Source organism: Lagenorhynchus albirostris, chromosome 16, assembly GCF_949774975.1.
Source record: "Lagenorhynchus albirostris chromosome 16, mLagAlb1.1, whole genome shotgun sequence".
NCBI classification, from domain to species: Eukaryota; Metazoa; Chordata; class Mammalia; order Artiodactyla; family Delphinidae; genus Lagenorhynchus; species Lagenorhynchus albirostris.
Window position 1 is genome coordinate 65298677 of NC_083110.1, and position 22683 is coordinate 65321359.

Here is a 22683-nt window from a genome sequence, read left to right on the forward strand (position 1 = left end):
AGGGGCGGGCGGGGGGCGGCGGTTGGGCAGAGTCGCCTCCAAGGAGGAGGAGGAAGGAGGGCGAGCGAGGAGGATGGCGGAGTCGCGGCTCCTGACGGTAACTGGGGGCCGCTGAGGCGGGAGGGTGCCTGTTGGCCGGTTCTTCCTGCCTTCCTTCCTGCCCGTCGGGCGGTCGGGCGGGCTGTCGATAGGGGGAGGCCCCGCGCGTCCTGACAGGCGCGAGCCGGCGGGGCCGGGGCGAGGCCCGAGGGGCCGGGGCCCTGGGAGGCGCCGCCGCCGCCGCTTTCCTGGGTGCTGTCTCCGGGAGGGCCGGGCCCTAGTAGCTGGCTCTCGTGCGGGGCCCACAGCCGAGCGCCGAGAGCGAGCCGGCCGGCTGACAGCGTCCGGGGCCGGGCCTGCGGTGGCGGCGGGCGACCAGGACAGCGCCCGGGCGAGGACTGAACCGGCTCGAGAACCGGGGCCGGGGGCGCCCGGAGGACGGTGCTGCTCCACTGGGCTCCCGGGGTCACCGCGCCCAAGCTGCCGGGCGCCCCGTGGGCGTGTGAATCGTTGGCGGGGGCCCTGGCGCGGCGGTAGTGCTACGGGGTGGAGTCTTTCCTCGCCCCTTCCCCAAAGCCCACCGCGCTCTCCCCGTCTTCTCTCCGTTCCTTGAAGAGTGGTGAGTCGGCTTTGGGTGTGTTGCTTGGTGAAGCGAGTTGTAGGCATCCAGGACTGCTCTGTTGGACATGCCTAATGGCAACCTCTTTCCGCGGTAGATTTTAGGGACAGAGGAAAAGTACTCTTCTTTCCCGCCCCCCCCCCCCCGCCCCATGCTAGAGGCTTCAGGACAAAACGATTTTTCCCCAGCCCCTCAGTATCCATTGTTTTGTACCATCCCCCTCCCCCCTTTCCTAGGTAGAAGAATAATGACGCCAAGCCATTAATTGCTCCTTTTTTAAAAAAAATCAAGAGGGTTTGTGTAATTGTGTTAATATGGATGTACAAACAGGTGAAATGAATACCGTTTCGGTAGTTGAAAAGAAGATGCTTTTGAGTGTGTGTGTGTTTAATTAAGCCTTCAACCCTTGCAGTTGGTGATTTGATTTTCTTGTCTGTTGCTTTGTATTATAATGAGGGTGATGAGAATAAAAGAGGAAGCAATGTTTTGCAACCTACCCAAAAAAATGTTTTCTAAGTCTTCGGGGATGCTGAAGCAAAATTGGGTTGCAGATGTGGACTGTATAGTATTTGCCTCCCTCACGATAAGTACCAACAGTCTACATCTAAGCTTACACCTGTGCAGTTTTGTACACTTCTTCATAAATGTCAGCACTTTCTCGTATCTGCTCAGAGTAATGGATAATTGTATCTAAAACTATTTTTTGTTATGTTTTTCAGAATCTTAGGGTACACTTGTGTAACTAAGTATTTTTTATCTAAATGTAGCATCAACACTGAAAGATTGTCTTAATTTTAAAAACCTGTTTATTAGTTGCTAACCTCTACCCTCAGCTTTACATGCCATAGCCCTTGTAACTGTTTGTTACTATGTATTTGAAGAGACATAGCTATTGGGTACAATTTGTAACATTCAGTAAGCTTAGTTCATAGTTTGAATTTGTCAAGTGTTGATGTTTTCTGTGTGACAGTGACAAGAATTATTAGGAATAAGTATGTAAATGACCATTCCCAACATAAGGATCTTAGGCTGAATGTGATAAATCTTTTAAATACTAATTTGGAAATCAGGTACACTGTAAAAGTTTTATTTAATCACGAATATGCATTTAAAAATAGCAGAGAAATAAAGGCTTTGTCTTAAGTTTTGTGACTTTCAGATGGCTTAAATGTAAGATAAAGCTGACATATAAAACTGTATTCTTGAAATGCCAGTTTGGAGATATGAACTTGGTCTATCTGTAAGGTTACTACTTTTCCCAAAGTGTTCAGTTTTTGAAGAAAACATTTATCTCAGGTTGGCACTTGTTTTCTGGTTTCTGATAATACAATTTTCAAGTGTTTAAGATTTTCTCTTATTTGTTATGAATTGTTGTGGATTAAAGAGTGATATTAAGAAATACATTAATAACTTGCAGATGGATTTTTTTTTAGTTTTTAAACTACTGTATTCAGAAAGTTGATCAGAGCTGTGTTTTGATAATTGTAGCAAGTAAGACTCATACAATAACTTGTGAACTAGAAACCAGTCAGAAATGTGAAACATTCCACTTTTCAAAAGGAGCACTAAAATTATAAATTCTTTTGTTATGCTTGCTGGAATTATACTTTTTAAATATTGTTTCTTCAGTGACTTGGGACAGGGCTTGTCCCACGTTCAAGAGAGATATAAACTGGAATTCTATGTGGAATGCTCATAGATGGCTTCTGAATAGCTGCTGGTTTTTTTTTTGCCTTGGCTTACCTATATGGATTTTGAGGGGAAGCGTGAATAAAATTGAAATTCTTTGTTATCCAGACAGTTAAATTGCATTCATATTTGTTTTAAACATATGCTGGATTATCAATATCTGTTGTGTAATTTAGTATTTCTGTAAGACGTGTTCTTTAAACAGTTTAAATAGTTTTTAGATTTTATATATCATCTTATGAGAAAAAATATCAAAATCTGTTGTGTTTTTTTACTAAAAAATATACACTAACCCTGACATACAGATATAAGGATGAAGTTTTTTGGAGGTTGAAGATTAAATGAAAGACTATATCTTTATAGGATTCAGTTCACTATATCATTCATGTATCATTCATGAATGGAAAAGCATAGAATCTATGCTTATAGTAATAAAAACCCCAAACAAGGCCAAAACACCCCCAAAACAATTAAAAAACCCAGAAAAACAAGTTGACTCCAAGTCCTTCAGTCAGTTCTGAGGTCTATAGCTTGGGCTTGGTGGAAGTGTTCTTTTTTTTTGGGGGGGGGTGGTGGTGGTGGTGGAAGTGTTCTTGAACTAGTTTATATCAATTAGGAGAGGAAACTTAGATACAGAAATGCCAAAGTTTTATAAGACTAGTGGGGAATTAGTAAATACTTTGTTATAGATGAATTAGAAATTGGCTGTCATTTAGCAGCAGAGTGGTAAAGTACTTTTATGTGGTACTTGAGAAATGACTACTGCAGATACTAAATTGGTTGCTATTTTTGCTTATTGTTGGACTTACATTTCATGCATTACATGTTATACATTAGGCATATTATAATTAATAATTTAAGGTTAAATCTTTAACCTGCTAAATAATATATAAAAGTTAAATCTTTAACCCGCTAAAGAATATATATGTAAAATTTGCTATTCCTGTCTTCTGAATTTTACATTGTATCAAAGTTGTGTGCTGTAGGCCTTTCTGGAAATATTTTTTTCTGTTAATGTAATAAAGTTTGTATTTTCCTAACTACACTGACTTTTAAAATATGAAAAGTTTCTGAGTTACAAGGTGACCTATGGTGTGCTTGAACTTGATATATTATAGAGTGTTCTGAAATCTAATTGTCAACCAGTGCAGGTAGAAAAGAGCATGCATAAGTCTAAGAAACTGAGTTATGTTCTAAAATACGTAACTGCATTATTTTAAGGTAAACTAATGTTCCTTCTGTCTTTGGCATTTTCTCCTGATTCCCAGTTTTTCAGCACATCATCTTTAACTCAGCAAATCAAAGTTCTAACATGTGAAAAGAGTATTCTAATTACAGAGGGCTCTTCAGCTTTTGAGATGTTGGTAACATATGTGCTTTTTGAGAAAGTATGATATTGCCATTATCAAGATTTAAAGAACTAATTAGATTATTTCACACTATATGTCTCATTCCAACTTTTCTAAAGATTAGAACTGATTGCAAAAAGTAGCTCATGCTGTAAAAGGTAAAGGTTTTTTTATCGGAAAGAATGAACAAATTGCTTGAAGCTAAAACATTACAGGTGACCTTAAAAGAGGGTATAATTGGTCCCTCTGTGAAATGAACCTGAAAGACTTTTATGAAGTATTTTGGCATGTCTGTCTTCTAATGTTCATAGCACTGTGAACACACAGTTTAAGCATTTTATTTGCCCTCAAACACTATTTATAAATCTTGAAAATATAATTAAGTAATTTCACAGTTGACAGATAAGTCTTTTTTCTTTTAGTTTTTCTGATGTCTTTGAGGTAAAGTGGAATGACTTTTTCTGACACAGATAATGTCTAGAATTTTGAGTTAGTTTCATCAGTTAAATTTGGGCTTTCTCAGTGTCCACTTTTGTGTTGTACAACAGTCCTTCCTGCTTTCAGGACTTTCACAATTTTGCAGATAGTCTTTAAGTTAACTTTTAAATTTTGTTCTATAAATATTTCTTACTAACTAGTTTCATACTCACTAATGTCATAGACCTTCTACTGAGTGCCATGTGTGTCCCATACTGTGAGGGAACAGGAATAAATATACTATGTTTCCTGCTTTCAGTAAGTTCACGGTTTGTTGCATGAACGGGACAAACAGTAAATTGTTTTACAATGTGACAAGCGCTTTGATAGCAGTATACACTGAAGAACTCAGATGAGTTAAGATTCAGACTGCATGTATAACCAGCAATGTTTACTGAAGGTTACAACCTCAACTAACTCTTGAGGAATAAGTTGGATAGGTAGAGGGTAGAAAAAGCATAGAAGTTAGAGATGTTAAGGTCCATTGGAGAACTGCAGGGAATAACAATATGGAGTCCATGTATGACCTAATCTTTTAAGTGATACAGTAGGCTCTCATTAAAGTTATCATTTTTAGAGATTGTTCTGTCTTGTGTACCTCATTTAATTTGGGCCTTGAACTATGGATCTCCATTAATGTTGGGGAGCTGCTCCAAATTATTATTTAAAACTTTTAACTGTATATTTTCCATTAATATTTTAATTAAATACAAGAACATATCAGCCTAATGTGGAATAATTCTGAGAATTAGAACTTGGATAATGATAAAATGTTTCAAAATCATATTTAAATATATATTTCTCAGCATGTATGCATCATGTTAAGGTAACATTTATGAATTTCCTTCCTTAGAACTCACGGTAAGGTTTTATTATACAAACATTTAAAATGTACTCTTCTGAGAACATTAAAAACACCTCTTCGGGCTTCCCTGGTGGCGCAGTGGTTGGGAATCTGCCTGCCAATGCAGGGGACATGGGTTCGTGCCCCAGTCCGGGAAGATCCCACATGCCGCGGAGCGGCTGGGCCCGTGAGCCATGGCCGCTGAGCCTGCGCGTCTGGAGCCTGTGCTCTGCAACAGGGAGAGGCCACAACAGTGAGAGGCCCGCGTACCGCAAAAAAAAAGCACAAAAGAAACACAAAACAACAACAACAACAACAAAACAACCTCTTCTCATACTTATTTCAAAGTGTCACTGTTTGCTTTAGGTAAGTCAGACTATGATCAGCAGTTATATCCTGGTAGAAGTCTTTATATGGCTTTATATGATTTAAAAGTTCTCTGAACTTGAATATTAAGTAATTTTTCATATAGGATGATTTAATACTTATTTGAGGGCACAATGAGGGACCTTATTTGTCATTCCAAACTTCATTCCCTCCAAAATGCCATAGTTTTCCCATTTAAAAATTCTTGTGTTGCTTTTTTTTTTTTGGTTTTGATTCTTCCTGTTATTTTCATTATAGAAATCTGAGAAATCCTTTTTAAATGTTCACGTTTTAGCAATTACCTCATAAATATTATAACATTTCACTTATCTCAAGGTTATTTTTTAGGAAACTAAAACGTTTCTGGTATCATCTCTTTGGATACAACCCCATGCTCTCTGCACCTGGCTAACTTCCTATAATTGCCCTTCAGGCCTCCATATCATATCCTTGGGGAGGCCTTTGATCTCTAGTTAGGTTCTCCTGTTTTAAGGTCCCTTACCACACCTGTATTTCCTTTTTATAAGACTAAATTATTTTTGTAACGATGTGTTTGTTTTTTTGCTAGACTGTAAGCTTCATGATGAGCATCAAGTATGTCCGCCGCCTTTACTACCATTTCTCCAGTATACAATGTCTTGACTTTGTAGGCTCTTAATAGAAAATTAGTTTAAATTAATAGTCTCGGGCCCCCAAACAAACAGGCCACTGAAAAGAACAAAGAGTTGTCATAGTGCTTTTGCTCTTAAACACATTTCCTGCTCTTTGAATCCCCTAGGTCTTAATTGAGGGCTCTCTAAACTCTTAAAATGTACAATTTAAAAAAGTTTGTTAACCAAATGTAAAAAGGACTGGGGTACTCCTCGAGACCACATGAAAGTTGAAAATAAGAGCAAGGGTAAAATACTTAAAAAGCAGATATAACACATTTAAAAGAATATAGCAGTTTAAGGCAAATTTATGGGATAAACATTTGAAATCTTTTTAAGATGTCATTTGTTTTATATGGAGAACAGTGTAGCAAAAATGATGTAGGATCATGACGAGATTAATTGCTGTTAGTAAATTTTGTTAAAGATGACACAGGAGCATGTATTATAGTTCAGAAAGATTTCCATCTAAAATGATACAGTTAAGAATTTTAATGTGTTAACCTTTTGTTATTGGGAAGATTCGCTTAATGAGACGAAACGTAATAGGTATTGTAAGTATTTACTGAGTAAAACCAAGTTGAAGCAAATAATTGTCTGAAAGTACTGAATCAGTGCAGTATAATATTACTGCCTTAAAGTTTGTAGGTTTTATACCTACCATGTGTTTCTTTATGTACTGAGGTATGAAATATGTAAAATTGAGTAACAACATGTTTTCATCAGTTTTGAATGAAAACATACCTGTTGCAACGATATGACAAAATGACATGAATATTTCTGCAACTTTTAAACTGTTAAAGAGAGTAAGTTTTGTTTATTTATTTATTTTTGGTATTTCTTGGTAACCTGGACTGGAAAAATTAGATTGCAGGTCATAATTACTTCTTTGCTTGGGTGACCTGAAATAGATTATATTTAATTCAACTTTGTTTTTTATATCTTCTGGGATAAAGAATTTGATATTTCACTGAAGGGCTTTAGTTCTGGTTCATATAAATTGCATTTTGTCTTAGTTTTGTAACCTGTTGAATTCTCTGAGTATTATAAGGATAGGTAAAAGAGCTAGTTATTTCTTATTTGTTGCTAAAACAAATACTGGTTTATCTACCATGTGTTAATTACAGTTTTAAACTCATAAAAATGGGATGCTTATATACCAGGGAGCTTAAAATAGTAAGGTTTTATGATTTAATCTTGAAAATAGTTATTTCTGTACTTTGGAAGTAGGGATTTGAAATTCTTAATACTAGAAATGTGGCCTAGTTTCAGAACACCCACTAAGCAACTGTGGAAACTCAGCATGTTAAATGGTTTGTAGTGCTGCAATATTTTTTAATTTTTCCCACCTCCTGTTATATAATAGCTTATAGTAGTACGCACAGAACATGAGTATTTAGGACAAGAACAAAGTGTATTGAAGTGCCAAAACATGTGAGACTGTCGGGCTTTGGGCAGTAAGGACCTAAAGGTGATCAAATATAATGATGGTCAGTGAGTGAGTGAGTGACATAGATCAGGTAGTAATGTTTTAGGTTGCAAATAAGGCATGAAAAGCAAGAATTGTTTTGGGGCTTGAGAAAAATGACTTTTTAAAAATGGAGTCACTATTTTTGAAGCACAAACATTAAAAAAAATCTATTAAAATTTAATATTTTTATTTAAAAAGTTTGACAACTGATGTAAACATTTCCATGATGCTTGTGTACAGGACTTAAATATTTCAGTGGAAATAATTTTAAACATTTCCCCTAGAATGTTGTGCAACCCAAACGTTGCAGCATTGTGTCAGACTGTGAGAACCAGATACTGAAACTGATTAGAAACTAAATATAAAGAATGAAATCCACTAGTTTATATCCATTGTTCAGGATAGTATATTGTGAAGGCATTTGGTAAAACATACTTTTACCAGCTTATTTTGTTAATTAAAAAAGGGACTGAGTTGATCTACACTAATTATAATATCAAGCAAATGGATATTAGAGTTAAATGTCTCAGTTTAAAGATTTTTGTGATATGAAAAAGGAATGACAATAAATTTGCCTTAAAAGTCAGCTATATAATTTTTATAGAGTCAGCTCTGTCAACAACACTTTGATGCATAACTAATTATCTGCATACAAAAATATAAAAAACTTATCTGACCTTTTTTCAACAGGAGCACACTTATGCCTGACATTTCCATACACACACACACACACACACACACACACACACACACTGTGATAATTGATATAATAATAATGATCCTGTGGTAAGATCTTGAAGATTTTTGTTTTATCAAAGAAAGTTGAAATTGTTTCATATAATTGAAGTTTTGCTATATTTTATTATATTCAAATTCTTTGAAGATGAATGATCTGCAAATGTAGATTCATGTCTAAAAATACAAATAATTTATTAATTGACACATCTTTTTTCTGACCATACCATTATCCAGTTTTTATAACTAACAATTTGATAATATTTGAGTTGCTTCTGAGAGTAATTGAAATTAAGTAAGGCCAAATAATGTTTTACCTTTCTGGCATAATTTAAGTACTATATCACTTGCAACCTGCACATTACTAAATGGGATTTACATCTTCGTGGTGTAAGAATTTTTTTACATCACAGCTTCTGTAAAGTAGGTGGGAATCATATTTTGCAGTTATAGTCACGCAATAGTAGATGGTACATACCAGTTGGGAACTGGTTAGATTTAATGTGTTAAGTTACAAAAATAAATGTGTGGTTTTTTTTTAATGTATATTCAAAACTATAAGCGAGGGATGCCTGTCAATATTTAGAGTAGCTTCTGATGGGAGAAATTCTTTATTAACCCTAAGTTAAATTGGGCCGGGTTGCTCAACGTATTTCTTTTGATCTTGTATGAGGAGGATTTTTTGCTTTGGGATATTTTTAAAAATGTAATACAGAGATAACAAGATTATATTTTTAAGGCCCAAAATGCACGGTGTAAATCCTATTTTAACAGCTATTAGGACAACTAGATAAATAATTAGTTGAACTTACGGTCTTCATCTAAATAATCTCAAAAATGAACTCTGTGAATGTGAGAAAGGCTATTTGTTTTATAATAATGGCAACTTACTAAATACTGATGCTTGAATGTAAGATATCTTCTTTGAGACCACACTTCTAATCTTGCTATGTGTAGTAAATTTTTTTTGTTTATATTTTTTTCTGACAGTTTCTGAAAAATAGTTTATAGAATGAGTAATGGAAAGGATTTATAATCAGATAAGACCTAGTGAAAGAATGTGTGGGTTTATACATACAAAAACAAAGCAGTTAAATGTAATTAATTTTTAGCTTAAAAGTACTGAAAATCATTTGTTTAAGTTGAAAATACTTTGTGAATACTGTAGTCACCTTAGTGCCTATAACCTAAGATAGCAATTACATTTTATCTCTTGTGCTTTACACTGATAATTAGGTAACCAGCTTTTTGATTTATTGCCAATTAGCCCATGTTAAATGAAGAGTAAAGTGTATGTTGGGAATACTTAGGTTCTGTGTGACGATTTGAGTTCATTGGAAAGAAAGGCAGTTTAAACAAATATTCACAAGCAAATCTTTGAGATTGTGTGGCATAAGAGTTTTTCAGATAAAGTTTGCTCAAGATATTTGATGTTTATTATTATATCTTAATCATATTGAGACATTTAAATCCCTTCTACCCCACCCCTGCCTTTTCTTTTGCTGGAGAATCTTGCAATTTATATATATATATAGTGAGTTGAAGTGTTATACAAGAGGGCTGTAGTCTCAATTATGGATTGACTTTTAGGTTGAATAAACAAATTTTCAATTCTTTGCTTAAAACTTCTGTTTGCTCAGAATCAAAATTACGTAATAAGTCTTATTCTTTCCCATAAGAAAGAACACCAGATTTCTTGAAAAACTCTCATGTATTTGCTACTATATAAAATTTAGTCCTTCTCCATGTCAGTCCAAACTATTTCATCTTGCCTCTTTACCACAGCGGGGAAAAGCTGAATGAATGAATTTAGAGGTGCTATGAGTTGTACACTCTTGGCATGATTCTAATTAAGATGGACTAATACAGAGCATTTTATTTCTTTATTTACAGCTATTTCTTTAGCCTCCATGAAAAGTACTCTCACCTCATGTTCACTCATGCTGTTTAAGGATGTGTTTTTCCATTTCTCTCTGAACAATAACATTCCCTTGAACATGTTAATTTTGGATGCTTTCTTGATCTTTGGTCTTCCAGTTTTGAAGATTTTTTTTTTTGACTTTTGAACTACAAAAATATATAGCTTTATGTGATTTGGAGGGGAGAGCAGTTTATTGTCCTTTAAACTATGTAAAAGAGTAAGGAGCATTTCAGATCTTTAAAAACAAAGGAAAATAGTTGAAATGTTGCCATTTTTAGGTATTCATTAAAAAATCGGAGTGATTTAGAGTTAATTTTAGGTAGAGTATAGGGAAACCTTGCAATGAGACAAGGTTTTTGTCTTTGCTTATTGTTCAACTGTCTTCAGCAAGTGTTTAATACATGCTTATTGAGTGCTTAACAAAAAGTTAATAGTATCTTTGAAGTTGTACTTTAGAAATTGTAAGGAGGCTGCTATTTAGTAGGGTAGATAAAGCCAAGTTAACAAATATTTATAATTCTTTCAGTAAATATAACTCCCAGGTATTATTTATAAATATTAGGATACAACTGTGAAAAAGAAGGCTCCCTGTTTTCCCACTACTTTAAATGAGAGAGTCAGACAACTAACCTGACAAATATGATACAGTGTGAAAAATATTCTAATGAGGGAGTTTTAAATGGGAGCACAGAGCGGGGGGAGGCAGTATTCAGAAAGGCTTTTGAGTAGTCAAGAAAGGCTTCCCTGACTTCTGAACTGAGATCTGAAGGATACATGGAGTTAGCTCAATGAAGAACTGTAAACCTGTTTCTGGTCGAATGAAATAGCTCATGCAAAGTCCTGGGGACAAGAGATAGCAGGACTTGCTATGGGATCTGAAAGAAGTTCATGTGACCAGAGGACAAGGTGGGGAATGTTGGAGTTATGGCAGGCGAAGTCAGGGGCCAGATATTGAAAGGCTTGGTAGTTATTGCCAAGAATTTTGGATTTTATCCTGAGGGCTGTGTTTGTGGGGCCACCTATTCTCCCCTCCAAGTGTTCTAAATTGGACAGTTGCTTGATTAGATTTGAATATTTGAATGATCACTCTAATTACAGTGTAGTGGTTAGGTTAGGGACAGGATGGGGAGTGCATGTTGTGAGACCAGTTACAAAGCTATTAGAGGAGAGTATTCAGTGTACCCTGGAACAGGGTAGTGGCAATGAGAATGAAGAGAAGTTGAAGAGTCAGAAGTTTTATGGGAAGAATGGGTAGGATTTAGTGATTGTTAGGATATGAAAGTTGGAGGAGAGAGAGGAGTCAGGATGATTCCAGGATTCCTGACTCCCTCCCACTCTTTTTAGTTGATTCCTTCTTAGATGTTATCTCTTTTAAGAAGAAGCCTGAGTCCCCCAAACTCCAAGGCTGGTTTAAGTGCCTTCTCTTTGTGCTTCAACAGCTCTTACCACACTATGTTTTTTGCCTTTTCCACTTGTTGGTGAGCTTACAGGTAAGGACTTTGCCTTGTTATTGTTGCATACTTAGCATCTTGCACAGTGCATAGCATTTAGTATGTATTAAATAAAATGTTGACTGGATGAAAATATAGTTTTTATATTTATAAAAATTGAAATATTCATAAATGGAGGGAAAGACTGGTTTCTGAACTGCCAATATTCAAAAACTTGGTTTATAACTTCAGTGTGAATCAGATCACTCCAGGTACTTTTGAATATCTCTTGTAAAACAATGTACATTACAATTCACATCTGAAGTATTGAATATATTTAGTTCCTCATGAGCTGTTGTAGACTAATTTAAATGGGCTTTGATTATGTTGAGCTCCTCTTGTATTATATATTCAGGTTTTCTTTGTAAATACATTTTATTATCCTTTGTCAGGTTAAAAGTGAACATAACCAAACTATCATTTTCTGTTTCAAAATGAACATACCTTTTCCCCCCCTCCCTGATTATAAAAGGAGGGAATGCTTATTGTATATATTAAAAAAATAATACAGAGATAAATAAAAGTGAAAGCCATCCTAATAACCAAGGGTAAACATTGCTATCATTTGATAGGTGTTTTTTAGACTTTAAGATTTTATATATATTTATATATATAGATAGATGAACAATATGATTAAGTTAAAAAAATCGAGAGAAAATATATATAATTACATGTATTTATATGTATGTGTATATATATGCATATATATATATACACACATATATATCTCCTTCATTGGAAGAATTCTGATAACTAGTACGTAAACAAATAACTCAATAGTAATGGGGTGCTAAACTTAAATTCCTACAGGAGATCAGGCAGGTAACATAAGTGAACTCAGTAAGGTTAATATATGAGATTGTTAAGTTGGAGAGCACTGGGTGGGCACAACTTCTATTTAGCACCAGTTGCTTTTTGTCATTAAGAAATGTTAACCCAGTGGTGCCCACTTTTTTTGAATTTTTTAAAATGAAAGTAGAGGTCTGAATTTATATGTGAAGCTCCCATTTATTAAATATTGGCACTGTAAGAAAAATTTAAACCACAATGTGTGTTAAAAATAGTGTAGCTATGGTCTGTTTTTTGTCTGAATACCACAAATAGTGAAAGAATGGAAAGATTTGTTCACCCTCACTAATCAAGGAAGTATAGATTAGATAATATATCATTTTTCATACATCAGATTGACAAAAACGAGAACAAATAATAATTGGCAATATTGGGAGAGTATAAATTGATGCCATCTCTTTAGAAGAAGACAGTTTGGAACTACCCATAAATATTTAAAATGCACATTAGATTTGACCAAACAGTCTGCTTTCAGGAATCTGCTTTATGGAAATACTGGTTCCTGTGTATGAAGATTTATGTTGGTTGAAGCATTGTTTGTACTGGCCAAAAAAAAAAAAAGGCTAATAGAAGCAACCTAAATGTCAGTTGATATGAGAATGATTAAGTAAATTATGGTGTAGTCATACCACAAATTATAGCAATGAAAAGGAACGAACTATATCTGTATTCTTGTATAGAAAGAGTCCATAATTTACTGTTTATCATTTATGAACAAAGTTATAATTTTATACATAAATTTATACTGCATGTATATGCTGTCATTTTAAATGTCTAAATGATACTCCATTGTGTGGCACCATAATTTATTGAGACTACTGATGTACATGTAGGTTATTTCTAATGTTTTGCTATTTATATGCACATTGCTATGAACACTTTTTAACATTTGTATTTGTAGTGTTGTCTCCAAAGATAAATACCCTTTGTATATTATGTAGTAACATATTAAATATCTGAACTTTCATAGGTACTTTGAAGAAATACATTTGTCTCTGAGAGTTTGCTATTTATGACCTTTGATCTGAGTAAACGTACCTTAGGCATAGTAGTCAGAGAACTAATCAGAAAAATAGCATTGTGTTCAGTCATCCTAGATTCCTTAACGTTTTTAAGGGTACTGATTTTTAAGTACTGATTTTTATCTGATCAGTATATGCTTATGATACAAAGTCCAAAAGATATAGACATGTGAAGCAAATCTCTCTCCCACTCTGAAACCTCTTCTGCCTGGTTTCCCTTCCTAGGAAACCACTATCAGTTTTGTGTGTACCTCTACAGATAATTTATACATATATAAGCATATGTTAATATATTAATTTTTTCATAAATGATAGCATACTATGCTGTTCTACAGCTGGGTTTTTCTCACTTAACTATAACTAATCTAATACTTATGCAGTGCTTTGTATGTTCTAGGCCCTGTTCTAAAAAGCACTTTGGTATTCATTATTAATCTTCTTCACAACCTTGAGAGTTGTGATAATATTATTTATCCCCTTCTTACAGAGGAAGAAACTGAGGCATAGAAACTTTAAGTAAAATGATAATAAGTTGTGGAGCTGGAAGTTCAACTCCAGCAGTCTGTCTGCAGAGCCCTTACTATTAGCCAGTATGCTTTACTATCTCAATTGTTTAATACCAGTACATGGTTGTTGCCCCATTCTTTTAAATAATTACATAATATTTCACTGAATAAAAAATAATTTATGTAACCAGGCCCTTGGTGATGGATATTTAGGTTGTTTGAATATATTGTTACATATAGTGTTACAGTGAATATTCTTGTGTCTACATAATATCTATGTCATTTTGAACATATAGAATCTGCCTGTATTTCATTTTCATTCTTTCAAATTTGGGTGAGGTGGCGTGAATCTAGTATGCATAGTTATATTTTGTTTTGTGATCTACTATCAGACTTTTTCCTTTAATGAGTGTATTTAGTTCATCTATATTATACTATCTATATTTATGCTTATTTCCTCATCTTTTATAGCTAAGAGATTAAGACATAGATCGAGCTGTAACAATTGAAGTATACTTAAAGGTATAAAGCGTACAGTATAAAGGTGTAAGCATACCTTAGTCCATTTCCTCTCCAGTTTTTGTTGGTTATATAACAGCATTGTTGGGATTGTAATATATACATTATATTCTGTAGCCATAAACATCTCTCTTTTTTTTAAAATTCTAAGACCAATAATGAAATGGAATTTCTGCTCAAAACTTGTCCTTTTGTCAGTAGTTTTTCTTTTTTTTCTTCCAGTTTTATTAAGATATACTTGATATACAGCCCTGTGTAAGTTTAAGGTGTACAGCATAATGATTTGACTTATGTACATCATAAAATGATTACCATAATAGATTTAGTGAACATCCATCATCTGATATAGATATGAATTAAAGATTTGTACAAATTAAAGAAATAGAAAAACTTTTTTTTCCCTGTGATGAGAACTCTTAGGATTTACTCTCTTAACAACTTTCATATGTAACATATAGCAGTGTTAATTATGTTTATCATGCTGTGCATTGCATCCCTAGTACTTGTTTATCTTATAACTGGAAGTTTGTACCTTTTGACTGCCTTCATCTAATCTCCCCTCCCCCTATGGTAACCACAGATCTGATCTATTTTTCTTTCAGGTTTTTTTGGTTTGTTTTTGAAGTATAATTGACCTACAGGACTGTGTTAGTTCTGGTACACAACATAGTGATTTGCTATTTCTGTACATTTCAAAATAATCATTATGATAAGTGTAGCTACCATCTGTCACCATAAAAAGATATTATGTAATTGTACTGTACATTATAATGTACATACTGTACATTTCAGACCCGTGACTCATTTAATTTGTAACTGAAAGTTTGTACCTCTTAATCTCCCTCACGTATTTCTCTTCTCCTCCACCCCTGTAAGCAACCACCTATCCTCTGTATCTATGACTCTGTTTCTGTTGTGTTATGTTTGTTCATTTGTTTTGTTTCTTAGATTCATATATAAGTGAAATCATATGGTATTTGTCTTTCTCTGTCTGACTTATTTCACTTAGCATAATATTCTCTAGGTCCATCCATGTTGTCATAAATGGTAAGATTTCATACTTTTTTAAGACTGAGTGATATTCCATTGTATATACCACATTCATTCACCTATTTGATGGGCACCTAGGTTGTTTACATATCTTGGCTATTATAAATAATGTTGCAGTGAACATAGGGATGCATATATCTTTTCAAATTAGTTTTCTTTGGGTAAATACCCAGGAGTGGAATTGTTGGATCACATGGTAGTTCTACTTTTAATTTTTTGAGGAACCTCCATACTGTTTTCCATAGTGGCTGTACCAATATACATTCCCTCTGGCAGTGCACAAGGATTCCTTTTTCTCCGCATCCTCTCCAACACTTGTTATTTGTTGTCTTTTTGATGACAGCCATTCTGACAGGTGTGAGGTGATATCTCATTGTGGTTTTGATTTTCATTTCCCTGATGATTGAAGATGTTGAATATCTTTTCATGTACCTGTTGGCCATCCGTATCTTCTTTGGAAAAATATCTATTCACGTTCTCTTCCCATGTTTTAATTAGGTTGTTTGTTTTATTGGCATTGAGTTGTATGAGTTCTTTATATATTTTGGATATTAACTCGTTATCAGATATGTCATTTGCAAATATCTAATCTCATTCAGTAGGTGGCCTTTTCATTTTATTGATAGTCTCCTTCACTAATGCAAAAGCTTTTCGTTTGATGTAGTCCCATTTGTTTGTTTTTGCTTTTGTTTCCCTTGCCTGAGGAGACATATACAAAAAAATACTTCTAAGACCGGTGTCAAAGAGTGTACTGCTTGTTTTCTTGTAAAAGTTTTATGCTTTCAAGGTCTTATATTTAAGTCTTTAATCCATTTTAAATTTATTTTTGTATACGGTCTGAGAAAGTCTAGTTTGATTCTTTTGCTTGTAGCTGTCCAGTTTTCCCAACACCGTTTATGGAAGAGGATGTCTTTTCCCCCTCTGTGTATTCTTGCCTCCTTTGTTGTAGATTAATTGACCATAAGTCCATGGGCTTAATTTCTGAGCTCTCCCTTTGTTTCCATTGATCTATGTGTCTGTTTTTGTGCCAGTACCATACAGTTTTGATTACTGTAGCTTTGTAGTATAGTTTGAAATCAGGTAGCATGATACTTTCAGCTTTGTTCTTCTTTCTTAAGATTGTTTTGGCTTTTTGGGGTCTTTTATGTTTTCATACAGATTTTAGAATTATTTATTCTAATTCTGTGAACAGTGCCATTGGTGTTTTGATAGGAATTGCATTGAATCTGCCTTGGGTAGTATGGAAAAATATTAATTCTTCCAGTCCATGAGCATGGTGTATCTATCCATCTGTTTGTATCATCTTTAGTTTCTTTCATCAGAGTCATATAGTTTTCTGGGTACAGGTCTTTTTTTTTTACCACATTAATTAGATTTATTCCCAGGTATTTTATTCTTTTTGATGCTGTTGTAAATGGAATTGTTTTCTTAATTTCTCTTTCTGATAGTTTAATTAGTGTATAGAAAAGCAACAGACTTCTGTCTGTAAATATGGTATCTTGCAGGCTTATGGAATTCATTAATGGGTTCTAGTGGTTTTTTTGATGGTGTCTTTAGGATTTTCTACGTATAATATCATGTTATCTACAAACAGTGACAGTTTCACCACTTCCTTTCCAATTTGGATTCCTTTTATTTCTTTTTCTTTTCTGGTTGTTGTGGCTAGGACTTCCTATAATATGTGAGTAAAAGCAGCAAGTCTTGTTCCTGGTCTTAGAAAAACTGATTTCAGCTTTCACCATTGAGTGTAATGTTAGGGTTGTCATAATGGCCTTTATTATGTTAGGATATGTTTCCTCTGTACCCACTTTGTTGAGAGTTTTTATCATAAATGGATGCTGGATTTTGTCAGAAGCTTTTCTGCATCTTATTGAGGTGGTCATATGATTTTTAGTCCCTAATTTCTGAATGTGGTGTATCACACTGATTGATTTGTGGATAATGAACTATCATTGTTGTACCCCTGGAAGAAATCCCGCTTGATCATGGTGTATGCTTTTTTTAATATGTTGTTGAATTTGGTCTGCTAATATTTCATTCATTGAGGATTTCTGCTTCTGTTTATCAGTGATATTGGGTGTAATCTTTTTTTTTTTTTTTTTCAGTGTTTTTTGTCTGGTTTTGGTATCAGTGATGGCTGGCTTCATAGAATGAGTTTGGAAACATTCCTTCCTCTGCCATTTTTTGGGGTAGTTTTAGAAGAATATGTATTAACTCTTCTCTAAATGTTTGGTAATATTCATCTGTGAAGCTCTCTGGTCCTGGACTTTTGTTTGTTGGGGATTTTTTGATTAATGATTTGATTTCATTCCTGGTAATTGGTCTGTTCATATTTTCTGTTTCTCCCTGATTCAGTCTTGGGAGATGGTACATTTCTAGGAATTTGTCCTTTTCTTCTGTGTTGTCCATTTTACTGGTGTATGTTTGTTCATAGTAATCTCTTGTGATCCTTTGTATTTTTGTGGTGTCAGTTGTAACTTCTCTTTCATTTCTGATTTTATTTATTTGGGCCCTCTCTTTGATGAGTCTGGCTAAATGCTTATCAGTTTTGTTTTTCTTTTCAAGAACTTGCTTTTAGTTTCATTGATCTTTTCTATTGTTTTTTAGTCTCTATTTCATTTATTTTTGCTCTGATCTTTATGATTTCTTTTTTTTTGGCTAACATTGGGTTTTGTTATTTCTTCTTCTAATTCCTTTAGGTGTAAGGTTAGGTTGTTTATTTGAGATTTTTAATGTTTCCTGAGGTATGCTTGTAAGCTTCCCTCTGAGAACTGTAAGCTTCCCTCTGAGAACTGCTTTTGCTATGTCCCATAGATTTTGCTTCATCGTATTTTCATTTTCATTTGTCTCTGGGTATTTATTTTATTTATTTCACTTTATTTCTTCAATGATCCATTGACTGTTTAGTAGCATATTGTGTAGCCTCCATGTGTTTGTGCTTTTTGCAGTTTTTTTCCCTTGTTGTTGATTTCTAGTCTCATAGCCTTGTGATTGGAAAACTTGATATGATTTTATTCTTCTTAAATTTACTGTGACTTGTTTTGTAGCCTAGCTTGTGATGTATCCTAGAGAATGTTCCATATGTACTTGAAAAGAGTGTGTATTCTGCTGCTTTTTGCATAGAATGTTCTCTATGTAGCTATTAAATCCATTTGGTCAAATGTGTCATTTAAGGCCAGTGTTTCCTTATTGATTTTTCTGTCTGGATGATCTGTCCATTGATGTAAGTGGGGTATTCAAGTCCCTTACTATTACTGTGTTACTGTCAGTTTTTTTCTTTATATCTATTAATATTTGCCTTATGTATTTAGCTGCCCTTTTGTTGGGTGCATATATGTATTTACAGTTGCTATAGCTTTTTCTTGGATTCATCCTTTTATCGTCATGTAATGTCCTTTGTCTCTGGTCACAGTCTTTGTTTTAAAGTCTATTTTGTCTGATATAAATATTGCTACCCTGATTTTCCATTTGTATGGTATACCTTTTTCCATTCCCTAGCTTTCAGTCTGTGTGTGTCTTTAGACCTGAAACGAGTCTCTTGTAGGCAGCATATATATGGGTCTTGTTTTTGTATCCATTCAGCTACTCTATGTCTTTTGTTTGGAGCATTTAGTCCATTTACATTAAAAGTGTTTGTTGATAGGTATGTATCTGTTGCCATTTTGTTTGTTTTGGGGTTATTTTTGTAGTGCTTTTTGTTCCTTCTTTTGCTCTTTTGTGGTTTGGTGACTATCCTTAGTGTTATGTTTGGATACTTTCCTCTTTTTTGTGTATGTATCTATTATAGATTTTTAGTTTGTAGTTACTATGAGGTTTATATTACAGCAATCTATACCTATGTATGTGAGTATTTTAAGTTTCTGATCTCAAGTTTGAATGCATTTTAACAACCCTCCATTTTTACTCCCCCTCTCTCATTTACTGTTTTGATTGGTGTAAGATATTTTGTATCTTCTTGTTTTACATATCCCTTAATTACTTATTGTGGATATAGATGATTTTACTACTTTTGTCTTTTAACCTTCCTGCAAGTTTTATTGATCTACTACCTTTATTGTATATTTCCCTTTACCAATGAGATTTTTCCTTTTGTAATTTTCATATTTCTAGTTGTGGGTTTAACCTTTCTTGTAAAGCTGGTTTTGTGGTGTTGAACTCTTTTAGCTTTTGCTTGTCTGTAAAACTTTTGATCTCTCTTCCAAATCTGAATGAAAGCCTTGTTGGGTTGAGTATTCTTCATTGTAGGTTTTACTCTTTCATCTCTTTAAATATATCATGCCATCCCCTTTTGACTTGCGGAATTTCTGCTGAAAAACAGCTGGTAGTCTTATGAGAGTTCCCTGTACATAAATTGTTGCTTTTCTCTTGCTGCTTTTAATATTCTCCCTTTATCTTTAATTTTTGCCATTTTAATTACAGTGTGTCTTGGCGTGGTCCTCTTTTGGTTGGTCCTGTTTGGGGCTGTCTGTGCTTTCTGGACCTGGATGTCTGTTTCTTTTCCCAGGTTAGGGAAGTTTCCAACTATTATCTACTCAAATATGTTCTCTGCGCCACCCCCAACCCTCACCCCCTTCCAGGATCCCTATAATGTGAATGTTAGTATGCTTTATGTTGTCCTAGAGGTTTCTTAAACTGTCCTCATTTCTTTTTATTCTTTTTTCTTTTTGGCTTCAGTGATTTCCTCTACTCTGACTTTCGTTTGCTGCTCCATTCCTCTGTATCATCTAATCTACTGTTGATTCCTTCTAATATATTAGTTATTTCAGTTATCGTTTTCATCTGTGGTTGCTCTTCATATTTTCTAACTCTTTGTTAAACTTCTCACTGTGTTTATTGATTCTTCTCTGGAGTTCTTTGAACATCTTTAAGATCATTACCTTGTACTCTTTATTGGGTATATTCCATACCTCCACTTAGTTCTTCTGGGGTTTTAACTTGTTCCTTCATTTGGGATATATTCCTCTGTTCCCCTGATTTTGCTTAATTTGCTACTTTTATTTCTATGTATTAAGTAGATTGGTTATATTTCCTGATCTTGGAATAGTGGCCTCATATAGGAAATGTCTTATGGATCCCAATAGCACACTCCCCTCTGGTCACCAGAGCTGTAAGTCCTAGGAATGTCCTCTTTGTGGGCTCTGTCAGCACTTATGTTGTGGTGGGCTGCCTGTTATGGGCACACTCCGGTATGGCTGGCCCCCAGTCTAGTTGGTTGCCAGGCCCCGCCTTTTGTGGAGGCTGCTGGCCGCTGGTGGGTGGGGCTGGGTCCTGGCACATTTGGCTACTTGGCCAGAGGAGTCCTGGGGTGGTCCTGGCCTGTTGGTGGGTAGGGTGGGTCTTTACATGGCTGGCTGTGGGGCCACAATAGTTCTGGGACTGATGTTGGCCCACTGGTGAGTGGGGCTGAGGCCCAGGGGTTCTAGGGGCTTGTGCCTGCCCAACAGTGGATGAGGCTGAGTCCTGGTGCCAGTGCTGGCCTACTGGTACATGGAGCTGTGTCTTGGGGTCTCTGGCTGTGGGACCTCGGGGTCCCAGACTTGGTGTTAGGCCACTGGTGGGTGGTGCTGAGGCCCAGGAGGTCGTAGTTTTTCTACTTGTCTTCTGGATGATTGAACTTTATAAACTAGTGTTTTCTTCAAGAGCAGTTCATAAGCACAATATTCCTTGAGTTCTTACATATTTAATAATATTTACCTGTTGTTTTTATACTGAACGATATTGTTAGACTCAGTATTAATTCTTGGTCAGATTTTTTGACCTTGAAGGCTCTATACATATTGATCCGCTGTTTCTGCTATTGACTTCCTTCTCCTGTTCATTTTTAGGTAGCAGTGAGTTTGTGTAGATTCTCAAAGAATTCTCTTTGAATCCTTGAAGTACAATAGTCTTTTCCCCACCCCAGGGAAAACATGTACCCTTTTAAACTCTATGATTTCTTGTTCAGTTCTGATTTTCCTATGTCTCAGTGATGCAAAATGAAATCTGTGAAAGCTTCCGATATGCCAAACAAGGGATTGTTGGCCTTACCTTCTGGCCATGCCAAGTACTTTAGAGAACTGAGGTATGATAATGTTGAGATTTGAAGCTGCAAGCCTTCTCCCTTGCTTGAGACCATCCAGCATCCCTCTTTAACCCATTGCATTCTCACATATGGTTAGGGATGTCTTCTGGTATGCTTAAGGATGAAAGTGTACTTTGTGTTTGTTTCTCATTGTTTTCTTAGTTTTGAGATTTTTTCAAGAGGAGAAAGAGGTCACATCATTTTTTACCCTGCCATTTTTAAACCAAAAATCATAAGGGCTGTAGGTCCAATTTTGTCAGAATTAAGATAATTTTTAAAGTACAAGGAATGGGGGTGGGTGGGATGAATTGGGAGATTGGGATTGCCATATATACCGTACTAAAATAGATAACTAATGAGAACCTACTGTATAGCACAAGGAACTCTCTCTACTCAGTGCTCGCTGGTGACCTAAATGGGAAGGAAATCCAAAAATGAGGGGTTAAACCACTGCGCCACCAGGGAAGCCCCCTAAACGAGCTTTTTATTCATTAGCTCACATGTTACTCCATTGCATATACAGTATTCTCATTGAGATTCAAGTATACATCTACTTTGTTTTGTTTGGGTTTTGTGATACTTTATGATCTTCGGGAATTATATTTACCATGGTATTTGTAGATAGGAATTCCAAAGTTAACATGGCAGGTTTTCCTTGAATGTTAAGGGAGATATATATATATATATATATATATATATGTATAGTGTTAGTAGCCTTCATTATGTGGTTAAATCATAGACTTTAGGGCTTCCCTGGTGGCACAGTGGTTGAGAGTCTGCCTGCTGATGAAGGGGACACGGATTCGTGCCCTGGTCCGGGAAGATCCCACATGCCGCAGAGCGGCTGGGCCCGTGAGCCATGGCCGCTGAGCCTGCGCGTCCAGAGCCTGTGCTCCGCAACGGGAAAGGCCACAACAGTGAGAGGCCTGCGTACTGCAAAAAAAAAAAAAAAAAAATCATAGACTTTAGAGTTAAATGTTAACCTTAGAGGTCATTAAAGTTATTTTGTCAGTTGAAAAAAAGAAA

At 35.4% G+C, this 22683-nt stretch overlaps 1 protein-coding gene across 6 annotated transcripts in view; it reads left to right on the top strand.

Moving 5' to 3' along the window:
- The window catches only part of SHOC2 (SHOC2 leucine rich repeat scaffold protein), a 113626-nt gene that overhangs the window by 609 nt on the left and 90334 nt on the right, over positions 1–22683 (top strand). For 2 of the 6 annotated variants that reach the window (XM_060126827.1, XM_060126835.1), the window contains exon 1: positions 43–97. The exons of 1 other annotated variant lie outside the window; for it this stretch is intronic. The gene's annotated coding sequence lies outside the window, so the exon portion shown is untranslated. Of the gene's footprint in view, positions 1–39; positions 98–310; positions 659–22683 lie in introns of those variants that run through there. 3 more of the 6 variants (XM_060126828.1, XM_060126836.1, XM_060126829.1) reach the window with 3 other exon arrangements.